This window comes from Podarcis tiliguerta (assembly GCF_965153285.1).
Source record: "Podarcis tiliguerta genome assembly, chromosome: 3".
NCBI lineage: Eukaryota > Metazoa > Chordata > Lepidosauria > Squamata > Lacertidae > Podarcis > Podarcis tiliguerta.
Genome location: NC_139536.1, coordinates 39,007,022 through 39,028,639, shown reverse-complemented (window position 1 = coordinate 39,028,639; position 21,618 = coordinate 39,007,022). Strand labels below are relative to the sequence as shown.

The 21,618-nt window shown below is 41.6% G+C and overlaps 1 long non-coding RNA gene across 4 annotated transcripts in view; it reads right to left on the bottom strand.

Moving 5' to 3' along the window:
* LOC310673670 overlaps window positions 1-21,618 on the bottom strand; it is a 31,691-nt gene that overhangs the window by 9,155 nt on the left and 918 nt on the right. For 2 of the 4 annotated variants that reach the window (XR_014509170.1, XR_014509171.1), the window contains exon 1: window positions 2,093-3,644. This is a non-coding gene — a long non-coding RNA (uncharacterized lncRNA). Of the gene's footprint in view, window positions 1-2,092; window positions 3,645-14,823; window positions 15,007-21,618 lie in introns of those variants that run through there. The other 2 variants (XR_014509169.1, XR_014509168.1) reach the window with 2 other exon arrangements.

Sequence of the window (21,618 nt, the reverse complement as noted above, 5' to 3'; positions counted from 1 at the left end):
CTTTTCACACCCACGCTTTCTACCAGCACGTTCCAGGGATTCACCTCGGACGAAGAACCAGCATTAGAAACACGTTCACCGGAGGGCTCGCCCTCGGGGTTTGCCTCAGACCGCTCGTTTTGGTGGGACAATCGAGGAGAGGAGAGGTGGCTGAGGGGCCCTTGGCAGGCAACGGACCCAGAGGGGAACGAGGGTGAGAGGGACATGGACGTGATGGGGGAGGACGTTGGGTTCGAGCATGGCGGCACGGAGATGGAAGCAGAGGAGAACGAGGTCGGCGAAGACACGGAGGACGAGCCGGATTTCTCTAACTGGATGCACGCCACGGGGGACGAACTGTATCCACCATTCACCCCCACAACGACGGAGCACCCAGCACCCCCGCCGGAGGAAGGGGAGGGGGGAAGGGGGGGCTTCGAGGGGGGGATGGATGTCAGGGGTTCAGGAGCAGAGTCACAGGAGAGGGAGGAAACGGAGAGCGAGGGGGAGGAGTCTGAAGGAAATGTCAGCGACGACAGTAGTCCGAGGTCTCTGAGTCTCTCCAGTGACTCGGAGGATTCACAGAAAGGGGCCCCCATGGTCAGGGCAAGGGGAGTGCCCAGGGGGACACCTCGGGAAGAAGGGGCCGGAGGGGACTCAGAGAGTAGCAGCTGGAGATCCGGACCAGCGTCCCCCCCAGAGTGCAGTAGGGGGGAGGAGTCCAAGGCATCGGGATCAGGGAGCGCGCAGGCAGAGGGAGAACGTGAGGCAGGAGTGACCACGCCCTCGTCAGGGAGCGAGGAAACGGTCATCCGGAAAGTTAAACGCGCGCGCGCGCCAAGTTCAAATGTGCAGGAGGGCGGCAAGGTGGGCAGCCCGGGTAAGGAGCCAGGTCCTAAAGCCCGCCGAAGAGAGGGGGAGGAGTCAGAGGGGTCAAGCTCTGCGTCAGAAGAGTACAGGAGGAATGAGACCCCGGGGGGTAGTAAGACCCAGAGGAAGAGAGAGAGAAGGAAGAGGTGGAGTAAGATTAGAGTCTTGAGCTGGTGCACAGGGGGCGGAGACCCAGACAGAGCTTCGCCGGTCTAAAGTCCAGACGTAGGGCTGGGACGCTGAGACTTGTAAATGGAGACTATTCTTCAATAAAGACTTTGATACTGTACTATCGGCTAGCGTTGGTCCTTGGTGAGCTGGGACCCGGAGCCAGCTCTGACAATTGCTCTCTGGCCTAGTTCTAAATATGGATATTATCTCTGACTTGCATCCATGTTTGTTTGTTCTTAAAGAAACTTTATTAAGAAATTGAATAATTTCTCATGAAAACTGCTTTGTATAAATGTCTCTTTAAGCTTGCTCTCGTATTTAAAAAAGACCCTTTGTGGTTTTTTAGTTTCTTGTTACCTGTATGCAATTTTCCTTGCCTGCATCATCGCAAAAGATTTTCCTCGTGGCTGCTATCAGCCTCCCCTCCCCCCCCCTTCTTCCTGCCTTACTGTAAACTCTAGTGACCTGCAAGTCTTAGTCATCTACACCAGGCATATCCAACTCCCAAGAGACTGTGATCTACTCCCAGTATAAAAACACTGGGAGTGATCTACCAATTGTCATTGGGGGAGGAAGAGCTTTTTTTAGGGGAGAAGTGCCCAGAGTTGCTGAGCTTTTTGAGGGAGGACTGCACAGAATTTTTTAACTTTCCCCCCATAACTTTTTGTACATGATAAGGATCTTGTGATCTACTACTACTGGTTGGACATCCCTGATCTACACCATCCCTTGGCCCCAAACAAATGCAATGATCTCTGCAAAAGAACAGCAGCCAAGTTTTCTGACAGCCAGTACAGTATTAATGGTGCTAAAGTGCTTGCTTATATAAAAGGGAGTTGGAATATTTAGAGGCATCACAACTAAAACAAACAATTTAATATCATTAGCAGGGGAAATCAGGGAATTAACCCTAGGATGGCTGGCATTTTCCAGATCTGCTCAAATACTATGTTTTTTCAGCCTTAATGACAGGGATGCACCCAAATGTGTTTCCTTTTGCTGCTTCACTGTTTTTGGAGGGCTGCCTGCTTTTGACATTCCCTTACTTTCTGCTCAGGTCAGTCTGACTTACCTCTCCACACATATTTTTCACCTTATTTTCCTTTAAGATAAGGGTCAAACTGTTGGCAGCTTTGTCTGCGATGGAAGGCAGCAGCTGGAGGAGCGGGAGGGGTGGTTTTTCTTCTTCTTCTTTTACTTGGCTTGGATTTTGCTTTTATTGCCCATCCCACAAATGAATCCACTTCAGTGACGGTGGTCAGAAATCTCTGTAGGACAAAAAAATGTAATTATTAAAGCTGGCCAAGACAAAATTCATAGAAAGGAAAAAGAACAAAATCAGCAAAACCTGTGGTAAACAAAAGCTGCCGTCTGTAAACTCTTTGCAATCACTGGCTGAGCTACTGCCATCTTGCAGAAGCCTGGGAAGGAAATGTGAACAGTATTCTCATGTTTTGCACCTGGACACACCGTGTGAGAATATATGTGATCCAAGTAAATGCAAATATAGGAATACTAGGCACAGATTTGTTAGAACCTCTTACTATATTAATTAGAGGAACGGGGCTTTTGAATGACAAGGCAGTGAAAATGACAGCGTGGATGACTCGGACAATAAGGCCTTTTATGTTCCAATTACTGTAACATGAAAAAACCTGCAGAGATGCTACATTACAGCAATTTTGAAACATCAGAAAATGCAACGCAAACTAGTGTATAGTATGAATCCAGAAGTCCTGTGTTCATATCTTGCCTCTCAGGCACCTATAGGCAACCTGTGTTTTTCCCTTTCACAGGCAATAAGATGATAATACTGGTCTACAATACAGGATAGAGTAAGTACCTATTAAAGCATGTAATGAACTCCTTTGCTAGTTTTGTGCAACAATACTACCTCTCCTTTGGCTCGTGGATATTCAGATCAATGTGCATTTACAGTTTTTACCAGGAACACTTCTGTGAAACCGATATATAAACCAATAAAAATGGCCCAGCTACGAAGCTTTACGAACTTCAGGAGCACAGCTAAGACTTTCTTGCACCAGCAAGCATTTTAAGGTATTTGGAGAGATTTAATTAAGTTGTTGCATGCATGGAACAAGGTCCACTCACACAACAGGACCTCCCCTGTCTCTTCCCCCATGCCCCCTAAAATCTGCTCTGGAGGGTTGGGGGGAACCCAGAAAAATGGGAGAAGTCTCCCTGCATGAGCAAACCTTGTTCCATGCACACATACCCCAATTCCTTGCACGCTACATTGAATTTCACCCAGAGTTTGCTTTTATGACAAATCTTTATTATTCCACTTTCTCTGGATTATTTGTACACTGATTAGAAATGCAAATAAGTAAGTGGTCTAGAAATGTCTTAAATAAATGAATAGCATGCACCAAGAAAAGATTAGTTAAAATGCTTGAGGCCCAAGAGAATGGCAGCTCTTTTAAGTATTTTTAGCTCTTAAGTTAGGCAGGTGAGGGCCTGGTAAGTGTCTGAATGTGACACTGCTGTACAGCTCTATATAAGCAACGCTTTGATCTGTTGATTTTGAACGAAATCCCAAAATGAGTGTAATATATTTTCATTTCTGAGACTATTAATAGTTTAGAACTCTTCTAACTGTTATCATTTACCAGAGTTAAAGTGTATGTGGGGGGTTGAAAGGGAGGAAGGGAGAGAGAGAGAGAGAGAGAGAGAGAGGGAGAGAGAGGCCCAGCATAATGGAAAATGAAAGGGGTGTCTCCACCAATTTTACCCTTTCCATTTGGCAAACCATGTCCTTGACAAGAGTATTGCTTTTTAATTTCCTGCCTTGCTGGTTTGTGCTCATTGCCCTCCCCAATGATCTCAGTTCAGCTCTGAGAGTTGTGCTTTACTGCTGAAGAGCAAGGATTGGGATGTTGTACATAAGTCTCTGCTAAATGTTGACTTCAGGCAACACCCCCCAGCTATGAAGTCGCAGTTTGCATAGATGGCCTGGAAAACCTGTCAGCATCTGCCAGTGCTTCTGCCAGAAAAAAAAACCAAAAACATTGCCAGATCAGCCCTCCTGCCCAATTTTTTTTCCATTCTCTTTTTTTCCAGAACAAAAATAAAAATAAAAATTGGTACTTTGTGGTTTGCTTTAGAATGGTCTTCCTCCGAGTATACTTGTGAGATGTGAGTGGATGGAAAGGATAATTGGGAAATGGGCACATTCTCTTTTCCTTCTTACATGGCAGCAGAGAATAGATGAAAAGGCCAACTCTCCTCCTTCCAAACCATGCAGGAGACAACAACAGAGCAAAACAGTTTTTCCTGCATAAGAATGCAATGTTACATCACAAAAATTGTTAGGATCCTTTTTCCTAACTCTGTCATGGCTGGCGTAGAGAGGGAGGCATCACCTGGTTCCGAATCTTAGCGTCTCCCCACTTCATGTATCCGGTACCCACAAGGGTGGCCCCACCCTATAGTGGGGAAAACATTACTTTGTGCAATGTGAATATAATATTTTTTGTGTGCTAGCTGGGGATTTGAATGGTTCTTCAGGTAAGTGTTACAGGATACCAAAAAACAGCAGAAGCACTCTTCGGTTATCTCCTCTTCCTCTTCTGTGCATGGTCTTCAAAAAGCTTTCTTCCCAGCTTCATTAACCTACGCTTTTTTACTTTCTGCATCCAGAACCCTATCCACCGATCCTAAATTTACTTCCTCAACAGTAAGCCCATTCAGAGGGCCTTAACTCCATACAAGCGTGTCCAGGATTGCAGCCTTAAAATTAACATTGAGCTCTTTTCTTGACAGTCCTTTATCTCAAGTTATTCATAAAAAATTGGCCAGCTACAGTCCCTTTCCAGAGAGCCCTTAAAATGGATCTATCACACCCAGCAAGCATCAGCTTGACACCTAAGTTATAGCAATATTATTTTACTCCAAGGCATCTATCCCATATTTTAAAATGTCATACCTTGACTTCAGCAGAGAAAGATTTATAGTAGCTGTTCCCAAAGGCAAACAGAAGATCCTCCCTAAGCTTCTGTTTGAAGTCTGGTGTAAACACCAAGAGTGCAATGCGAAGGGACTTGTGAAATGTATACCCCTGTCCTCCCTTCAGCTGCTAACTGAGCTCCACACTTTCAAGACAAGAACATTTGGAATGGTTTCACTTTAACTGACCTTCATACTCATATGCTGAATATTTTCTAAGATGAAACCTGAGTATTTTTTATGATGACACTTAGGGCACTCACAATTATTTTGTGGGGGCAATTGGAGGAAACAACCAGTGATGAGGTAGGTGCCTGCGAAGTGCTAGATAGCAGCTTCTTGCAGTAGTTTCAGGTCTCCACACTGCCAAGCTTCTCAGAGGGCGTGGTACGTACAATACATCTACCAAGTCAAGCTGAGTCCCTGCATTGACGTCTCTAAAGCAGGGGTGGAGATCCTGTCACTTTCCAGATGCTGTTACACTCCAGCTCCCATCAGATGCTCCAGCCACCATGGGCAAAGGCAAGGGATTATGAGAGTTGTAATCCAGCCACTGATGTTGGGAAAGATGGAGAGCACAAAGAGAAGGGGACGACAGAGGATGAGATGGTTGGATAGTGTTCTCAAAGCTACCAGCATGAGTTTGACCAAACTGCGGGAGGCAGTGGAAGACAGGAGTGCCTGGCGTGCTCTGGTCCATGGGGTCAGACAAGACTAAACAACAACAGCAACAATCCAGCCACATCTGGAGAGTCACAGGTTTCCCATCTGCTCTAAAAAAGTTACAAGATCATCATGGCACTGCAGTCTAGCTCTGGTCTTTAGAGAGGGCATATTCTCAAAACAGGAGAGGGCTCCCACACAGTCCAAAGTAAGGCCCCCTCCATATTGTTAGTTCAGGTTTAGGAATCACATTACTGTATTACAATTTGCTACAAAAAAAGCTTGTTTCAGAATCAAAATACTGTATACATTAATCCTTTTTTTTCTACAGTTCAGTACTTCATAAGCTGTTATTTACTATATTAGCAGCATTTGTCCATTGAATTTGGTAAATTAAATGGTAAGAGTATTTATCTCACTTTGTGATCAGTATTGGTTTTTCTATTACTGGTCTCCATTTTTCTAATAAAAAAAATTGTAACTTACCTGTTATTTTTTGGGCACATGGTTAGGTTTGAGTTTCAGCTATTTTTTATTAGTTAGTTAGTTACTAATTTAAATATTTGTATATCACACTTCATTGCCGAATTTCAGGGCAGTTTACAAAATACAGTAAAACACAGTACGATGAAACAGGGATACAAGTCAGGGATTCTCACATCCAGATACAACGCAAGCCACTAGTGTTGGTAACATATTGGTAATGTAGGATTGCTATGTCTGGATTTGTCTGTGTTTTCTGTCTCAGCCTCAGCATCAGAATGTAAAAAGAGCCTTGCTGGATCCGGCCATGGCGCACCAAGTCCAGCATTCTGTTCTCAGAGTGGCCATCTAGGTGCCTGTCAGAAATATGCAAGCAGCACTTGAGATGATGGCATTCTGCCCACTTGTGACTCCCAGCATCTGGCATTCAGAGACATACTACCTCTGAAAGTGCAAGTAAAACACAGCCATTGCAGCTAGTAGCCTTTGATTGCCTTGTCCTCCAGTAATTTGCCTCGCCATCTTTTAATAACAACATGTAAACACTAAAATATTAGATATCAAAAATATTTACACCATGGGGAAATATTGAAACTGCGTTAAGGCTCAATGATTTGCATATGCAAGAATAGGAGTGGCTGACATGTTAATAGGTCTGGCTGCACAGTGTTCATCTCCAGGCAACTATATGTTCAAGTGTAACTTTGGGTATAGAAAACAACTGGCTTAGTTAAATATAAGGTGCACTATGTCTGCTGTATTTATCGTTAATCACGAACTGTTAAAAATACTTGCACCCAACTGGGAGGATGATCAGCCTGACATAAACAGTCTCTAGCCAGGTGTAGCATGTTCAAATTAAGACATTTTATTTACATACTACTGGGAGGAAGGGACGTGTGGAATGAAGGTTAATCAGAGGCCTCTGTATCAAATAACTGCTTATTAAAGCTATACTTTAACCTCCTTTGGTCTGTGTTACTGGGATTATTTGACCTGACTGCCTTCCTTTTTAAACAGACACTACAACTGATCAGGACAGCAACTACTTGAATCTCTTTTTTTTTTTTAATAAATATTTTATTCGTTTTTGCATAAAAGACAACAAAGCAAAACAAAGCAACAAACAATACACCAAAAACATACAGAATTACACAAACATAACATACTACAAAAAACAGAAATAAAAACAATCTTATCTTCATATTAATCTTGCATTAACTTGTTTCTCTGACTTCCCCGAGTCTCCCTTCCCTGTATTCCAATTCATACAATTAAACAACAAATCCCTTCCCTCTGTCATAATTAACCTCTTTTCTGATTTGAATGTCTTAATATAGCTTATTCAATGCTTAGAACTTAGAATGTTGGGTCTTCTGATCCTTAAAACTTTACTCCAATAACCTTCTACATTCAATCTGATGTTATTTTAACATTCATTAATCTTGTAGTGTTTCTGTAAATAGTCTTTAAATTTCTTCCAATCTTCCTCCACCGTCTCTTCACCCTGGTCTCTGATTCTGCCAGTCATTTCTGCGGATTCCATATAGTCCATGACTTTCATCTGCCATTCCTCCAGCGTGGGTAATTCTTGTGTCTTCCAATACTTTGCAATAAGTATTCTTGCTGCTGTTGTGGCGTACATAAAAAATATCCTGTCTTTCATACGTACCTCTTGGTTGACCATGCCCAGGAGAAAGGCCTCCGGTTTCTTTGGGAATGTGTATTTAAATACTTTCTTCAGTTCATTATAGATCATCTCCCAAAAGGTCTTAATCCTTGGGCATGTCCACCAGAGATGAAAAAAGGTACCTTCAGTTTCTTTACATTTCCAACATTTGTTATCGGGCATATGATAAATTTTTGCTAGTTTGACTGGTGTTATGTACCATCTGTATATCATTTTCATAATATTTTCTCTTAGGGCATTACATGCCGTAAACTTTAGCCCAGTGGTCCATAACCGTTCCCAGTCGGCTAGCATTATGTTGTGACCCACATCTTGTGCCCATTTAATCATTACTGATTTCACTTCCTCATCCTGTGTATTCCATTTCAGCAGCAGATTATACATTCTTGACAATAGCAACTACTTGAATCTCAGTAATTTAATTTTGTTTATTACTCTTTACTGCAGAACATACTTTCCTAATTTCCGTAATATACCTTGTACAAAGTTTTTGTACAATCTCAGTGATTCAGTCTGCTTCATGAGTCTTGAATGGCTAACTCATTGCTGAATACAGAGGACATGGGTGTTGGCTTGTTTGAAAGCAACATTTCTGACAAGAATTAAGAAGGCATGAAAAATGGAGTGTGAATTAAATCAGCTGAGAAAAGATGAAGCCCGAGTGTGTTCTCTTCTGTGTGAGAGCAGCTCATGACTGCAATGGCTGGCGACTCCTTACGAAAGGTTGATTCAAGTAGTAATTTTGAGAGATTTATTTAATGTAGGAAAATGTGTTCTCCCTTACAGGCTGGTTGTCTTCATCAGGAACATGCAGTACGACTTGACCCTATGACTAAATTACCACAAAAACTATGCTGGCCCACCCATGGGTTTTTCTTACAAAACTTGATATTTGAGCAAGTCACATGAAATGCTTCACCATCCCCTTTGCAACACATACATTCAATCTGTGCACTGGGGAAAAAATCAATACTTTTTCAGATTAAAAACACCCCCAAAATCTTTAAGATCCAACAGTCAGAGGAGAATATAGCAGCCCTTAGCCCTTTCTCAAGTTGTTCTCCCTCTCAGCCACAATAATCTAAAACAGCTACAGTGGTACCTCGGGTTAAGTACTTAATTCGTTCCGGAGGTCCGTTCTTAACCTGAAACTGTTCTTAACCTGAAGCACCACTTTAGCTAATGGGGCCTCCTGCTGCCGCTGCACCACCAGAGCACGATTTCTGTTCTCATCCTGAAGCAAATTTCTTAACCTGAAGCACTATTTCTGGATTAGCGGAGTCTGTAACCTGAAGCGTATGTAACCTGAGGTACCACTGTACTTCCTAGCCACAGAAAGCCAGATAATACAGACACAAACACAGGGTCCAGGCCCAGCAGCAAACCAGGATGCCAACTTTGCCCCCATATCGACTTGGGCAACACTCTTACCAAAGCTAATAATGTCAGACACCAGACTATTCACTTGCTCATTTTCCAGTGGTGCATACAATCATATGCCAGCAATGCCCATCTGTACTGTGCGTAGAACAAGCCAGCCTCCACAAAAACAATGAATAGACATGAAGAGGACATCAGAAATAGCAATATCCAGAGAACATTTTAACATACTTGGGCACTCTGTAACTAACCTTAAAATGGCCCTACAAGAACACAGACTCCAACAGAAAACTCCAGTGGGAAACTGTTAATTACAATTTATCAAGCAATTCAGTTATGTCACCTGTAGCTTGAATTAATATTGTTTTGTTTTTAATCACATTGCATGTGATTATTGGCTTACCACTGCCGGGTTATTTGTTTTATCACCAACGCTGCCTCACTATATGGTCACCGCACTGTTGTGTTAATTGGTCAGGGTAACTTTGACTTTCAGGTAAATGTTGTCATTTAATTTCCCTCTAAATTTGCTCCTCCACGTGCCACACGCTACATGTGTATTTGTGCTTGCCAGTTCAGGACTGCACAACATGCATCAGATAAAGTGAAGTATAGACCACAAAACTTATGCCATTAAAAAAAAGTTGGTCTATAAGTTGCCACAAGACTCTCTCTTACTTTTTTATAACATTGGAGCACATTCACCTATGTTTTGCGCGTGACATCATTTTATGTGTTAACCTTTTCTCTAAAATTATTCCTTTGTGTTATCAATCATTCTGTTTGTTAGTTGAGCTCTTTTTTTTGCTTTATTTTTTTCACGGGTTTGGTGGAACAATTTACGGTGTGTTAAAGAAGGACTCCATAGTGACCAAACATAGAAAACTGAGCTCACACTTGGATACACTGTGGTATAATAAAATACTCCAATAAGATTGGCATAGACGTTAGGTAAAATAAAAATGCAAATACTCAGAAGATCAATAACATTCCATTCTTCTTGACCCATAATTTACAAGACACTTGGGACTCACTTACTGATGAAGATAATATACACTGTTTGGGTATTTTCATTGAAAGCTGGCATTGGTTACACAGATAGTCTAAGACATCTTGATTACTAAAAAAAAGGCTGAACACAGAAAATGTTTACAGTAACAAAATGGTTTGTATATCATGCTAAGTCATAGTTTGATTTAAACCATAATTTCACCATGATTATGCCTCCCACCCATTATGATGTTTCCCTCTGCCCTCATGGGTACAAGACTTATCAACTATACAGTGGTACCTCGGTTTTCGAGTGTCTTGGAAGCTGAACGTTTTGGTTTTCAAATGCTGAAAACCCAGAAGTAATTCCTTCCATTTTTGAACGTGTTTCGGAAGTGGAACAGCTTCTGCTGTGTGTTTAATTTTTCCAACTGAACTTGCAGCCAGCCCTTTTCGCCTCGGTTTTCAAATGTTTCAGAAGTAGAACGGTCTTCAGAAACGGATTCTGTTCAAGAACCGAGGTACCACTGTATCATCATCATCATCATCATCATCATCACCATCATTTATATTTGTCGGTTGTTTTATACAAATAAGTCTCAAAGGAATTTATCATGATAAAATACAAACAAATATAATTAATTTTAAGCCAGAAAGTTTAAAAACAATGTACAATACATTTATAAAATGATCATCCAACCAGTCTTGCCTCACCACCACTAAAATATCAGCACAACTTAACTATCAAAGGCCTTGGTAAATAAAAATGGTTTCTAAAAACAAACAATGATGTCGCCAGATGTATTTCTCTGGGGATAGCATTCCACAAATGGAGAGCAGGGCCACCACTGAAAATATCTGCTGTTTCCAACTCCCTAAAACTGAGCACATGAAGGAGGACCTCTGATTAAGACTACAAAATCCAGACTGGTTCATATGAGGAGAGATGGACCAGGAGTTACTGGGGTCTTGAACCATAAAATGTTTTATAGGTCAAAAACTGCTCTTAAACTGTGCTGAGAAACTAACAGTCAACCCCAAATTGGTATAATATTGTTATGAGTCTTGGGGGGCGGGCGGGTTGCCATACCCCCCCCCAATATCTGAAGAGCTGTAGTTTCCAAAGGCAGCCCCATGTACAACACATTACAGTAATGTAACCTAATATGTCATAATGTTCAATATCCCGGTATCTGGTTCAATAGATCTGTTAAGATCTTTGCACATTTGTCCTATTTAAAATTATTTCTCAAGGTGAATCTAGTTTGTTCTCTAAATCAAGCACTAAAGCTTCCACTATCTTTAATGAAATGATTTTCTTTTACGAACAAAATGGACAATAGCATCTCACTATATATTTTATGCTGATTTCACTACAAAAGGGGGTATTTCTTAGAATATTTGAATGCTAAGCAGCAGTTCTACTAAGAATCAGAGCTTGGCTGTACTGACCAATAATTCCAATAGTCACCACACCCATGTCATCTAAGTTAATTAAAAACAGAAGTGTTTTAAAAAGTAGTATCAGTGGATTTTGTGGGTTTCTGATTTAGCCTCTGCAAAAGTGAACGAAGTGATTTATTTCATACTGGCTGTGTATAGTTGTTTGATTGATGGGTAGCCCAATTCACAACCCAGTTCACCTGAAGCATTTGGATTTCAGCCAATTCAGTCCCATTGGCTTCAACAGATCGTTTTAAATGAAAAGCCTTTGGGTTAGTCAGGTTGTGGATTTGTCCGTAAAAAAATAATGATGATGATGATGTATACTGTACTTGTCTTGTCAAGCAATTTATTTACAAAAGTGCTGCCCAGCATATATATTTGGTATCAGTATTTATTTAAAATTTTTGAAATGCACCTTTTGTGGTGCAGGTTTTAACAAACTTCAGAAATCTTTCCAAGAATTTAATGAAAGTATTGAGAGGTCTAGGTTTCTGTCCTGCTAGCTTAATGCCACAAGCCTCATTTCTGATATTTTGCACCCTGGTTCTCCAGCCAGGGATATGACATTAAGCTGGAACAATACTGATGGGTTGCAAAACCACAGCTACCTGTTACTCCTAGAGGATTAATGAAAACATACAAGTAAACAACAAAATAGAAACATTGAAATTGTTACGGCTGTTAAAGCTCTGCACAATTTGGGACCATGATACCTTCTCTAATATGAGCCGGCCTGACCAAAGTTAATCAACAGGTGCTCTCCTGTGTGACCCTAATTCACATCTGACTGGAATGAAGGATGGAGACATTTTGGCACCTGAAGTGAAATGGTGCCCGCCCCCTGAGTCAGGAAAGAAGGGGTGAGTGAAGATCTACATCATAAACAAGTGGGGAAGAATCAAATCAATCTTACCCAATAGTTGAAGTGGGAATCAATGGCCATTGGGGGGAAGAAGGGGCCCGCTCTGTATCATACTAGGTCGGGGGTCGGCAAGGCTGGGCTCTGAGGTGTAGAGAGCAGCAGGAGTGGCACTCTAGGAGGCTGAGACAGGCAAGGGCCCACAGCCCAGCTTCCTAGTTGGCCAGGTGGGGCTCACTAGCTCTGGGAGGACGGGGTGTGATTGCTCAGCTGGAGTAGGCTTGGAGCAGGTGAAGGTCACCTGCCTCATCAAGCCCAGATGCTGCAATCAGCAAAGTACAAAAGGGAAGCAGAACTGAGGGGCTGTGTTTGCTGACTGTCGATGGAACTTGGTTTGGATGCTCCTGGATCTGTATGGGACTGTGCTTTGGGTTTGACTCTGGACGGTATCCTGACTGCAGGACTTCAGACCTAGCTACCTGGATTGACCCTGGATTGTGTTTCCTTGACCTTTGGACTTTGCTTGTGTGGCTTGACCCCTGGACTTGACATACCGGCTTGCTGCCAGGTAGGCCAGGGGTTCAGGACACCAGATCAGCGGAGCTGTCTCATTTGGAAGCAGATTTGCAAATGGAACTAGAGAATGAAGATTTGCTAAAATAAAATAAGCAGACTATCCAAGCCTTTTCTTGTATACCATATAGAAGAATTACCCTATAAAATTATTCTGTATTTTTATATATTCTTTCCCCTTCCCTTGAGGTGGTTATTTTTGGCAGAGAAAATAGCAGGAAGGGGAAGGGTTAAGTATCCCCTTTCTCACACCATTCTTCCACTTAAACTGGGAGTCTCCAAGGGCTGCATTTCATTTTAAAAATACTGTCTGGTTAGACCCTGATTTTTTTAAGGTTCTGGTGTGCATTTTGCTGTTGTTATTTTATGTTTTGCATTATTTTCTCCATGTCATGGTCTGCATTTCATTTACCTTTGTAAAACATTCTGCATTTTAATTCATAAATATAAAAGCTAAGTATAGAGTCTTAGCTTACTAAGCTTATGGAGTTTAGTTTAGAGTCGTCTGCTTCTTTGTGACCATCAAAAGACATTTCCTTGCTTGAAATAATTTAAATTGTGCTAACTGCGTTCCTAAACTTTGTGCTTAACGGTAATTTATTGCCATTTGATTTAGCTTTATGGTAGACTTCTGGCAGAAGCAGTGATAGCAGCTGGAAGACTGCTCTCCCCCTTCCCCCATAAACTGGCATTTGACAATAATGAGATTTATTTTAAAAAACTGTGCATTTTGTGCATTTTGATCTAACAATGTTAAGCTTCCTTTTCCTTTTAGAAAACCTTTTGAATCTGACTGACCAAGAGAATCTCTAAATACAAACCAAAAGTTCTGACATCTTTTTGTTATGCAACTAGAGCACAGAAATAACTGAGGTATAAATAAAGATGTTTTGACAGGGATTATTGATCTAAAGAGAGACTAAACTGGAAAATGTGTTTATTAAGCCGTTATTTTTTGCCGTATTGATATATGACACTGTCAAAGCCTAGGTCAGATAGAATGGCCTCTCAAGTTAATCCAACCATGGCACCACATTTTGTGTAATCCACATACTCTGTAGCCATAAGGGAAGAGTTGATTACAACTTAATTTTTTGCTTTTTTGTCTTTATTGCTATTAAATCATAAATCCCAAAGTAACAGTGGGTGTGTCAATAATGATCATTTGCTATACACCTGCCATAGCTCTGTGTTGTTTCTTAAACTATATTTCTGCCAAGATACGGGCATGATAATATGGTTTTGATTAAAAGTCTATTCAGCTCAACTGTTGAATCGGTAACTTCCCCTTACTGCTCTTCCTCTTCTTAACGCGCAGCTCTGGATGTTTTGTTTACTTTCGTTTAAAATGATAACGAAAATGTACTCACAATCAATGTTCTTCAACCTTGGGTCCTTAGATGTTATTGTACTACAACTCCCGTTATCCCAACGACATTTGGGAACCCAAGGTTGATGAACATTGTTAAATTACCACAGTGATCTCTCAAAATCTTCAATTTCAGTCAATTCTTCCTTCCAGAGAAAAAGCCTGTCTCTGGCTACTATCCTTTGTTCTTACATAACTGTAGGAAACTAGGTTCATACGCTGTAACGAAGAGACTGTGCTCTCTGACAAGGAATAATGACATCTGCTAGAAATAAAATAGAGTGCATTGGATGCTATTCAGTTCTGAAACTCTGCCTGGAGAGCTGCTGAAATCCATAGCTTAGCTGCATGTGCTTCACATGCTTATATACTCCATTTCTCTACCATTCTTCCTCCAGTGAGATCAGAGTGGCAAGGTTGATCTCCCCTTCCAGTTTTATCCTCACAACAACCCTGTGAATAGGCTTGGCTTTGATAGGTCAGGCCCACAGGAGGCAAGGGGCCTGTGGAGGATTGGAGCAGGGGGGGGGGGGCAGAAGGGAATGGGCAAGGCCTGGCTTGGAGGGGGCAGCTGGGAACTACCACGCAGCATCGAAAAAAGTGCAGGGGGGGGGGAATCATGAGGGGTCAAATAATGAATGCTGTTACGCCCAATCAGAAACAGCCACTGCCGCAGCCAATTGAAAAACAGACCAATTGCTGAAAACAATCGCCAGCTACCAGCAAGGGGGGAAAAAGTTCCGGGTTCAAGCAGTGGATGCACGCAGTAGCATGGGGAGGAGTGGGAGAACAAATGGAAAAAACAACAAAACAACAGTCGGATGGGCCGATGGCGCACGTGCCACCAGTGAGGGCTCTGCGTACCCTAGGTTCGCCACTGTTGTCCTATGTTTTTTATTCAGGTTGGCACCCCTGGTACTAGACCAGTCTTTTATCACTGTACATGCTGGCTCATTTACTTAAGCATGATTTCCATGTTTACTCTTAGCTATACCCTGCTTTTCTGTAAACTGCTTAAGGAGCTTTAAAGCGCATTTAAAACTATAAAATAAAAACAATGAAATGAAATGAAATTTTAACATTAGCAAAATTTCAACAGCTGTTGAAAATAAATTCCTTAAGCAGCTGCTCTAAGACAGCAGATTTTTTTTTGAAGAAAAGTCTGGTTCTGGTTGCATGCTGAAAAATCAGTGAAGGATCTCTTTGGGAGAGGTATTTAACAATCTAAGTGCAATAGATGAACAGTCCTGTCATAAATCCCCACCCCCTGTAATGAGACAGGACAGTTCTTAGGCCCTTGCCTGTTAAAGGAAGCAAGTTGGTATGTGATACTTAAATATTCTTAAAAAATTATTTGAATTATTGTTCCCCAGTTTTATCTACAGGGTAGAATGGGTAAATGATGTTTGTTTTGTTTTAACCGCCTATTATTGACTTCTTCTTTTTGTATTTGCTGGTAGAAAAAGTCATCACCCAAAGCCCGTGCAAAATCTATCAGCTTGGTGCTGTTATTTTTAACGTCCATTGACAAAAGGTCACATAATCCTCCTTGAAGCTAAGATGGTCAGAGCAGATGTTCAAAACTTTAAAAAGGAAAAAGGTGGGTGGGTTGGGAGGCAACTATCAGGACAATTTTGGGCAGCATGCTTTTCTAGAATTAGCAATGTGTCCTTTAGAATCTTCCATAACCTGGAATAGCTGTGAGTGTTTTTCTTTGGATGCCAAGTGACAGCCAGTGATGGGTAAATCAGCCACGCCTCTCACTTTGATTTCTAGCATTTTATAGCATATTCTTACACGCCACCCTAATCTCCGAGTGGTGCGGGTTTCCAGGGGTTTAGGCACTTACCAAGGGTTCATATTTCCTTTGGAAATGAGGCACAGCAGAGACTGTGGTATCTTTATGATGTATGTGAAATAGACAACATTGCATACAAAAATGTATGTATTAGGTGAAACTCTCCATGAAAATGCTGATGAATTTTCAGGGAGGCTTCTCGATGTCTTTTAAAGAATACAAACAAAAATCATTTATTACTCTGCATTAATTTATTTGGTGCATTTAAATCCCACCTTTCTTCCCTCATAGATACTGTCTGGTTCCCAGGCAGTTTCTCATCCAAGCCTTGATCAGACCCCAAACATGACTGCATCAGGTCCTCTCAGACCACACCGTAGGGCCATTAATATGAATTTTACTTTGCAATTATGATAAATTATTATTTATTTACTTACTTATATCCCAACTTTTCCCTGACAGGGACTCAATGCCCCTTACACCTAAAATGGAACCAGCTAAAAACATAGGGAAAGAAGTGCAATTATTTTTTAGAAAGCAATTAAACATTATGTTTTACAGATCTATGCTTTAATTAGAGATACTGATAAATCAATAATACAAATCCTGTAACAAAAATATTATAACCTAAGAGTTGCTTTGAGGATCAGGCAAAGATCCATGTAGCCCAAGTGTCTTTGAGAACCTAATAAGCATTCCATGAAGGTTGAGTGATTATGAGAACAAGACCTCACAGTGGGACAAGACCTCACTGTGGTTCCTTACAAATATTAATTTTTGGGAAGGGTAAATGGGTGAAGTGATTCTCCATCAAGGACTCACCATCATTGCTGTTCTCTCCTCTCCTTCCCCCTCCCCCTCATACTCATACTAATCTTCAAGGTTGTTGCTTAAATCTGATTTTCCATCTGGATAAGGTGACTATGAAACATCATGGCCAGTGATCTGTGACTGTAACGTCCCTAAAAAGAGACACATTTCCACACCCCAGCTTGAACCCCTTTTTATTTTTAAGGAGGGGTTCTGCCTTTTTTAAATTTCTCACAAGGCAATAACTAAATATATTTTGCCTTCCTAGGACTAAGCGTATGGGAAAAGGCTGCTCACAAAGTAAAGAATAATATATATGTATTATCACAAATTTAAAGTACAATAATTTACAATAAAACAGCAGACCAACATCAGAAATAAAACTGCATTAAAAAAGACTTTTCAGCGAACAGATTATAAATACATAATTGCAAGCTCTAAGTGGAAAATGTCAACAGGAACAAAATGGTCTTAAGAACCAATTTAAAAATAGGCAAATAGGAGGCTGGCTAGCTGAACCTCTCCTGAGAGACTTTTCTGTAATTCAGGCATCACAACAGAGAAGGTTGTTGCTCTTTTCCATACTAACTCCACTTCTCAAGGCTAGTCAGACATTTCACAAGATGTTGACCTTTCAATTCCACAGACTAGAGTCACCTGGACTAGAAGTCACCTTTTTCTTCAACACTGGTGTGACAGACATCAATCAACCTCTTGTCAGTGCACTATGCCAATCATTTGGGGTTCCTTTTTCAGTCAGCCTAAAGTCTTCCCGAATCTTCTTTCTCAGTTCAGCTCATCTGTTGGCGATTTCCCACGTGGGAATAAACACCTCACCCATTCCAGTTCTGCTTTGAAGTATTTATTGAAGAATTAACACTATAGCTTGTATAACTGCTGGCCTAAGGAAAATAAAACAGAACTATATACAATACAGAGAATCATTCTTCCTCTCTGCTCTTCAACCATCCGGACAGAGTGACCAGCACACTCTTTCAGAGGTTTTCTCATACAGAAGTCTGTCACTGGGGAGAAAATTTGTTACTAGGATCAAACTTGCTAGCGGCAAAACTATTCAAGGATAATTTCAAGTCTGTTTTTAGACTACACTAACACCTCTACCACACTTGAGGCCACAGGACTATCTTGGAGGGCATGGCAGAGACAGATTTAGGGGAGTGCGACTGGTTCAGAGCTTGGCTTAGGACAGTCTGAATGACACACGTTTAGCCCTCCACCATTTCCTCTCCCCCTGCCGCCTGACTAACATAGGACCATTAATTTCAATGGGTCTATTCAGAACATGGCTATAACCCTAAATGTTATTTCCAACCTTGCATGCAAATTAGAAATATTCTTGTTTTACGGGTGTTAGGATGGAAACAGGTGGCAGGCAGTCTTCCACCTGCTAAATAAATCCCACAAGGTGGTCATAAATACCTGTACTTCTGTTGTGTCTGCCAACAGTTCACAAAAGCCACTAAGCTGGAGGGAGGGAGGGTTTGGCAAGTAAGATTGTACTTAATTGCACCCTGTGTGTATACAACTACACAAAAACATATGTAGAAGGTGGTGGTTTAGAAGCAACTACAACAGTATGTTCGTGCAGACAGGCATTTGTGTTAAAGGAACATTTATTGCTCAAGTTAACAGTGCAGTTCTGTTGCACCCAACGTTAACAAATGTTACATTTAATGCGGAGAATGAAGGGTTGTGAGTTGACAGGATGACCCTGCTGTTTTATGCTTCCTTCCATGTGCAAAGCTGCCCCAATAAATTTGGGTTTCCAATATTGAACAGCCAAAGCAACTCATGCCCCCAAGTGTTGTAACCATTTATCCCCTCCCCTATGCAAATGTGGAAAAGGCAGAAGGCTGATGAGAGCAGCCTTTCAGATTATAAACTTCCACCATCTGAGACTTCTATGCTAAATAGCAGGTCTATGTTTGCATAACCAAAAACAAGGGCCGAGGAAATTTTATTTCAGCAGGGAAAATATTCCAATCCATTCATTTCCAATCTATTAATTTTTGTCTGGTTTTAGGAACTAGTAGAATACCAGGCAAGCTAGTGGTTGCTCCAAGCTCACACTGCATGCCCCCCCTTTTTTTACAAAGCCATCCTTATGTTCCTATACAAATAATTTTGGAACTTTCACCACTTTGGAACTAACCTAAGTTTTGCTGCCTGTTGGTTTTTTTTTTACTGCTCTATGAAAAATCACATGAATCTGACCTTTGAAGAAGTGTAAGTAAACCATTTTTAACTTATCAAACATGTGATCTTTTTCTATGCTGGGGGAAGTGGAGAACTTTGGAAGGTATATTTTAAAGGTCTAATAGGCTATATTCCTATGCTTTACTGTGCTTCATATTTTGTGATTTTAAATCTCTGCCGGCGTTCTCTTACCAAAGAGTACTTGCACCAAGCCTGGTTCTTGGTACCCAGGGAATTCTCTTTCTCTTTATGCATTTGTTTTTAAATTTCCCAGCCAATAATGGCAAATATGCTTCACTGTTCCCCTGAAGTGACAAAATGGCTGAAGCAAGCTATGATTTGAGGCTGGCACTCAGGAAACACAGGCAAACATGCCAAGTGATTTCATCATTCTCCAATAGTGTGAATGATTATTTTAGAAATCTCCTTCCTTTATACTTTTGTTGTTGTTTTTTTACTATTTCACACTGTGGCTGATGGCTGATATTTCCAAGGGAAAATTCTGTCTTGCCTTTTTCTCAAAACACGTGTGTGTGTTTAATGTTCTCCTTTCTGCTTCAATAACTGCACAAAGTGCTATTATCTGTTTACTCCCTGAGCATTAAAGCAATTCTTTAAGTGATAGACCTGCCCAGAATGTTTCTCTGATCATTATGAGACTGCCAATCGCAATTGTTTTTGTAGCAATTTTATGATCGCCTAGCCATGTGGACTAAAAAACTTGTTGTATTTAAAAGGAACGCGCTTTTGTATGGCGTAATGAGACTGGGATACAAATACCTCTCAGTAGGACACATTCTTGTGAAATGATTTAGTGTCCCAGCTGGGATTTGGCTCCTAGAGAGATTTCCAGATTTGTTGCTTACTGACGTTGGTTCGTGTTTAGGGAAGAGAGAGCAATGTTACCTTGTGAGAAAAGCCAGTTGAGGGTGAGGGGTGGAATGGGGGGATGCAGTGGCGAGAAAAATAGTCTTGATTTTCCCAACACTGGCTTGATGTATCACAAATGACATATTAGGGAATAATATTGCTTTCCTCTCTGCTGCTCATTCGATAACAAGGTTTCCCAAACTTGGTTCTCCAGCTGTTTTTGGACTACAATTTCCATCATCCCTGACCACTGATCTCTCTAGTTAGGGATGATGGGAATTGTAGTCCAAAAACAGCTGGAGAACCAAGTTTGGGAAACCCTGCTCTATAAGAACTAAGGAGACAGTTTGCTGGATCCATGAAAAGTAAGGGACTTCAAGTGGACTTCATACAATGACCACCCAAAAAGGGGAAATGCATCTCTCACACCCAAAGGAGGGCCACAGATTAACAACGGGGGAAATGCATGTGCTAATTTATATGAATTTTTTATGTAACTACTATTCACCAATGGTAGCCAAACTCTGTCCCATCTGGAAAATGGACCTCCAACCCATGGTTGCACCAGCCTATCAAATGAATAAAATGCAAGCCATAAATAATTTATAAACTAAACATAAAGGTAAAGGGACGCCTGACCATTAGGTCCAGTCGTGGCCAACTCTGGGGTTGCGGCGCTCATCTCGCTTTATTGGCTGAGGGATCCGGCGTACAGCTTCCGGGTCATGTGGCCAGCATGACTAAGCCGCTTCTGGAGAACCAGAGCAGCTCACGGAAACACCGTTTACCTTCCCGCCGGAGCAGTACCTATTTATCTACTTGCACTTTGATGTGCTTTCGTACTGCTGGTTGGCAGGATCAGGGACCGAGCAATGGAAGCTCACCCCGTTGTGGGGATTCAAACCGCCGACCTTCTGATCGGCAAGTCCTAGGCTCTGTGGTTTAACGCACAGCGCCACCCGCGTCCCTAAACTAAACATATACTTACCGGTACTTATATCTGTAAATATGCCATTATGGCTCAATGAATGTATACCGTGCAGGATTGTATCATATCTTCAGCAGTAGGGACATGGGTAGCGCTCTGTCTAAACCACTGAGCCTCTTGGGCTTGCAGATCGGAAGGTCAGTGGTTTGAATCCCTATGATGGGGTGAGCTCCCAGTGCTCTGCCCCAGCGCCTGCCAACCTAGCAGTTCAAAAGCACACCAGTGCAAGCAAATAAATAGGTACCACTGTGGCAGGAAGGTAAACGGCATTTCCATGCGCTCTGGCTTCCATCATGGTGTTCCGTTGTGCCAGAAGTGGTTTAGTCCTGCTGGCCACATGACCCAGAAAGCTGTCTGTGGACAAATGCCGGCTCCCTCTGCCTGAAATGAGCACCGCAACCCCATAGTCGCCTTTGACAAGACATAACTGTCCAGGGGCCCTTTACCTTTACCTTTTTACTGAACCAAAGAAGAACAAAGCAATTTGTAGATCCAA